General features: G+C 36.6%; 1 protein-coding gene across 5 annotated transcripts in view; it reads right to left on the reverse strand.

The window, feature by feature from the left end:
- The window catches only part of LOC124177821 (two pore potassium channel protein sup-9), an 854,038-nt gene extending 848,260 nt beyond the window's left edge, over positions 1-5,778 (reverse strand). For all 5 annotated transcript variants that reach the window (XM_046561043.1, XM_046560786.1, XM_046560962.1 and 2 more), the window contains exon 1: positions 5,397-5,778. The gene's annotated coding sequence lies outside the window, so the exon portion shown is untranslated. The remainder of the gene's footprint in view (positions 1-5,396) is intronic.
- Positions 5,779-6,000: the final 222 nt, after the last annotated feature.

Genomic DNA, 6,000 nt, shown 5'->3' on the forward strand with positions numbered 1-6,000 from the left:
GTACTGCCCATGGTAACGTCATATATATATACTAGATTGTCCAATATTCAGATTTAAAAAAATTGAAAAATACTAGAAAGTTAATTAGACGCCGGAAATTAATGAGATCGATTGCCCGGCCACGTGCAGGGACGTAAGAAAAAAAAACAGGTTCACCAGTTCAAGCACTGTGGTTAAAATCATACAAACCTTGTTTTTGATTGAAGACAAAACAAAGAATTGATAAAGGTATACACCATACAGGAAAAATAACACCGTATAGGATGAAATTGACAGCACAGCTTCATTGTATTCCATAGATGTCGATTAGGGTAAAATTTTAACTGCAGGGTATTTCTCCCAAAATGATAATTTAGCATTACAAGAGAAAATAAAATGACGAATAAAGATTCTTTATTTGTACTTATAAATTTTTAAATGAGCTTCAAATTTAATCGATACAGTGTAATTACACGATAGCGAAACTGATTTTTCGATTGTAAGGATTTTATCGTACCTACTTCGTAGAAATTAACTATTCTTCGGGAGAAATGACACAAGTCTTTGCTTTAACTATTGTACTACCATACTTCAATATCATTAACTTCTTAGAATTCTTCTTCCATATCGCTCGTTCCACGTCAAACCGTACGATTTTCGGTAAAAATTTTAATCAATGATTCCGATTATTCTTAAATTTTACAGACGCATTCTACTAATAAAATAATGGAACACGTGTTTTGCGAAAAAAATTTTACGATTTTTTTTTTAAGATGTGCGTGGTTGAAACTTGCAGGAAATCACAAAGAACGTCGCGCATGCGAACATTCAAACTAATGTATCTTCGAATGCATTGGTCCTACAAAAAAATGCAAGAGATCGATTTTGAAGATCTTGCGTCATTCTATGCAGTGATTTATTTCAAATTTGCGTTTGACATTATTGAATAATTATTATTTTGTTTATAAATTTCATTTGCTATTTTCATCATTAACTCACCAACTTAAAATTTTGAAAAGCATATCATCGTGTTTCCACTTCAATTCTGTAGTAACAGTCAAAATATGAAAATGGAGTTCGAATGTGGTCTATTTTTTTTTAATACTCAAAAAGATTGCGACCGCGCGGCGCGCTGTCGTCAGTGCAGAGTACGTTTACACAGGGACGATAAGTAAAACGGAAATATAGCGTTAAACATGAATTAACGACTCAAGTGAGTGTTTATTTTTATTTTTTGCATACATTTGCAATAGTCCACTCAATAGCTAACGACGTAACTTTTACTTCAATTTTGTCGTTTTCTTTTGGAATAAATGAATGGTACATTCAAGTTCCGCGAACCATCTTCGCTTTCTTAAAACGGTTTTGGAGTTCTTGAGCTTCCGTTTTATAATCATCAAGAGAAAAGAATTCAGTATTAATGTTTTTAATATTTTCGTTAACCCACATGAAAAATTTGGCAGGGTTATTTATTGGGTCGTTTATATTTTGCAAACTTACTCTTGCAGCTAATCTTTTGATTTTGCCTCCCAAACCATCGCAAGGTCCTTTTCTATGAAACTCTCAAAACAACTCTGACGAAGTGTCCGTCTGTACGCATGCGCTTTCAACACGACAGACCCGCAACTGAGAGTTAAGCCGCTGCGTCACGCGGTCGCACTCTTTTGGAGTATTAAAAAAAAATAGACCCCATTCAAACTCCATTTTCAAATTTTGACTTTCTTCAGAATGAAAATATCAAGCGAAATTATAAACAAAAAAATTAATATTTAACAATGTCAAACGCAAATTTCAAATATATCACTTCCTAGAATGGCTCAAGATCTTCAAAATCAATCTCGTACATTTTTTTTCACGACCAATGGATTCCAAGATACAGTAGTTTGAATGTTCGTATGCGCGACGTTTTTTGTGATTTCTTGCAATTTTCAACCATGCATATCTTCTTCAAAAGAAATCGCAAATCTTTTTCGCGAAACACGTGTTCCATTATTTCATGAGTAGAATGCATCTGGGAAATTAAAAAAAATCGAAGTCATTGATTAAAATTTAGTGTACGGTTTGCCGTGTAACGAGCGATATGATTTAAGTATTAAAAACAGAAACGCGGATTTGAAATTATATTCGTTCGCAAGTTTCCATTGCACAAACGAATTTATTCCTTGGGCAAGTACCAACTTCATGTTAGGAAAAATATTATTTTCTATTTATATTAATCGTTGTATATCTTTTCAAGTGAACACTGTTGAATATCAACTCACCATCAGGTTTTTAAATACGAAGGGCTTGGCATTTTTCCTTTCGCATGAAATACGTTTAGAGAGACACAGAAGAATAACGGTTTGAGCGACTTTTTTTTGAGAATACAACATGCGTGACATTTTCCACCTTGAAAAATACACGAGAATTAATGTCGAATAGTTTCATTTCAAAAGATTACACAGGCATTTATTCTAATCGAAAATATAGACTTGCGACAAGAATTACTCGCTCACTTATTCAACGCACTTACGACACACAATTTCTACACAAACAAGACGGAACTAACGATATGCATCAACGATCACTTTGTTTGGTCAAACAGAACTATATGTATTGCTCTAGCAGGCATGATTAACCAACTTTACCTCCCGCGCCAATATTGACTTATTTTCATGCCATCAGAGAGAAGGCAAACAAATCCAAAGACAAGATTATATTTTGTATTGTGAAATATCTGGGCGATTTAATTTTTTCCGTGATTCAAAAGATATTTTTAAATATTTACCGTATAGGTGGGTTTGATTACGACAAGTGAGAGGAATACCTTTTCGGGGTAGGTACACAAAGGTTCATAACGGAATTTTTTTCTAACTTATTCTTTGCCATCATTGACAATATTCTTCGTTAATATATTCCAGAAGAAAATCGAAAAATTTCTTATAGACAAAATAATGATTTCGGAAAAATCAGCCATTTGTTGCATTTTAGTATATAAAAAGTACGGATATCTCAGATTTTGTTTAATCCCTGATACTGTCAAAATATTTTGTGATATGTCTGAAAACCTAAAAAATGGTAATGAAATTACTCTGTTTCCCGAATTTTCTAGAGCATAACACAGCTGAAGCATCTATCAAGTTTTGTTCCCTTATCCGCACGGGATCCATAGAATATTTCTTTTCAACTGTGTAACAGTTTTCAGATTTTCTAAACTTTAATTCGGACCGTCTTAAATCAACCAGAACCCTGTATTAAAAATACCTTTACAACAAAGTGGGATTAAGAGCTTATATTACGTCACTTGAGCTGAATCGACGGAATTGTAAATCAACACGGAAATATAGGGATCTGATTGCACCACTTTGACGTATTGATGTCGCAGCCCCACCAGAGGGAACCAGCCCAGATGTAAAATCGATTCTCGGATGGGATCTCCGTCGAAAGATTGTGACAAAATTCAATGCAATATTCCTACTTTTCACTATATTCTTTGTTGCAATATCGTACACAACACCACAATAACAACAGTAATTTTAATAAGTAAAAAGGCAAAATATATTGAGACATTGAAGACTTGATTTTTTCAATTTAAAGTACATTTACACGATTATTTTATTTTCTCGTTATAAGAAGATCTTAAAAATGAAATAGTGTATAAAATCTACAAACAAAATACGTATACCATAATTTCAAATAATTTTTAAACCCTTTGCGGTCACACACTGGGTCATATTTGACCCCAGAAACCATGTATTTCTTATGGGACGAACAATAAGTGCAAGCACGAAGGGTTAAAGCGGCAAAAATTTATTTCAAATGTTTTTATCTAGCTGTACCTAATAGCGATTAACAAGAAAAACCACCGTACTTCAAATATTTAAATAATACTATGTTCCAGATTTCGCAAAAGACTTCATTTCTTTTACCACCCAGACCTGTAGATATTTGAATTTAACCATCAAACAGACAGTTTACACGTACCTACAAAATTTAGCTTGTTAGATGTGACGACTTATCAAATGGAAAACACTCAGACTGGTTAGAAGTTGAGAAACTGAGTATACATTACTAAAAAGATATATGATTCTGAATTTGAGTTTATACACTTTTCAACTCAGACGCTTCTTCCCTTGGCTGTGTAAAATCCAAATGAATGCTGCAAGCTGTACTGTTACACAAACAATTGAGATGAATGTAATTTTTTTATCAGTAAGACCGAATGGAAAAGCACAATATTTCGAACACATGAGACTCGGTAAAATGTGTGTAACACTGACAGTGTGCGCGTAGCTCTGACGTTGCATTTTCACCAGAGATTCCCTGTATAATTATGATACCTCCATGCAACTCAAGTTTTAAAATTAGCTGGGATATAGCTTATTCCTGAGTTTTTTATTCGTACTGTAAAATGTGAACATTTCGAAAAATTCGCGTTTCTGAAAGTCTCTGAAGGGCATTTATATTGGTGCCTATGAATTGTCGAGTTTCTCGAAACACGCCTGTAAATGTCTTGTAACTGTTGATGGCCCTATAGCAGTAAAAACGAAGGTACAATTCTCTATAAAATGTTGTAAGAACAAAAAAAAATACCTCTTCAAATACACATCATAAAATATCATGCTGACTTATCTTACAAAAGCATTTCCTCACTCGTGTAGCAATCGCAAAAATTTTCGCGCGTTAAATTATAAATTTAGTATCAACGTATAAAGCCTATAAAAAGCTCAAAATAAATTTCTTGATTTCTATGCCCAAAATATACGTATACAGCAGCCGGTGAAGCATATATCTTCAAATTTACGTACAAGACCGCGACAGAAAAGAATATTTTTTTAACCGATGCAACGTACTGTAATCTGACGACGTCTCTAATATCTACTGTATGTAAAATAAAGCTTTTTCACTATTTCGTTGACCGTATAGTTCGCTTCCAAAATGAGCGTACGCTGCGTTCTTTTGAAATACTTGTAATAAAGATGCCACGCTAATTATACCGTTCCATGTCTTGTCAAATATAGAGCGTACGGGTTGCAGGAAAACGAAATAACGTTCGCTTGCTAACAGTTAATAACAAACTAGATGTGAAAAATCGACCGACTTTAGGAGGCTTCGTTCAAGATATTCACTGTAGAATCTAACAATGAAAATCAAACTAATGGTACGAAAGAAGGAAACAAAATGCAGGAAAGAAGCAAGGCGCCGAATAACGAGCAAACCATGAAATGGAAAGCTCCAGCTCCTATCTGGCAAGGGATGCCAATATTGCGCTGCTCGTCCTTTCACCCTGGTGGCAAATTTTCACCGTCAACCCGAGTCGATGAGATCTCGCCTACCGGTGCTCGCGCCTCTTATGATTCTGCCCGTATTGACGTAAATAACACGGTTAGGTGGTTATGCCCACTTCCATTATACACCGGATAAGGAATCGAACTTACCTTGTAGCCCTATACCGTGCCCCCCTGGCGTGGTGAGCATACGTAAACGGAAACCACCACCGAGTTCCGCTGCATCCTCATTGCACTGCACTGCACCATCCACACAACACCATCCACTGTTCGCCTCCCACCGCCCAAACTCCACCCCCGGTTGTCCCTCTCGCTCCCGTGATAATTCCTCGTCTATTGCACTCTCCGCTCTCTCTCTCTCTCTTTCTCTCTTTCTATCTATACATATATATCTAGCTATCTATCACTCCATCACTCCTCTCTCTCCCTCTCTCTCTCTATCTCTCTTACTTTCAGCGTGTCTCGCGGTCTCCCGATCGTGACGCAATCAGGAGCTACGCCCGTGACAGCCACTGGGCATCTACTGGACCACGGAGAGAACGGCGCAGCCTCTAGTTCGGATTTTAGCCACAACCAGTAAGAGAGGCGCCCTACGCTTCTCTCCCACCCCTATCGTCACCCCCTTACCAAGCTTCTACCCCATCTGAAAGAGAGAGAAGAGATGAGAGAGAATTTCCCGGGCGGGTCTCACACGATGGAGAAGCTGCTGCGGCTGCTGCTGCTGCTGCCAGCCAGCCGAACGACACAGCGCAAG

The sequence above is a fragment of the Neodiprion fabricii genome, chromosome 1, assembly GCF_021155785.1.
Source record: "Neodiprion fabricii isolate iyNeoFabr1 chromosome 1, iyNeoFabr1.1, whole genome shotgun sequence".
NCBI classification, from domain to species: Eukaryota; Metazoa; Arthropoda; class Insecta; order Hymenoptera; family Diprionidae; genus Neodiprion; species Neodiprion fabricii.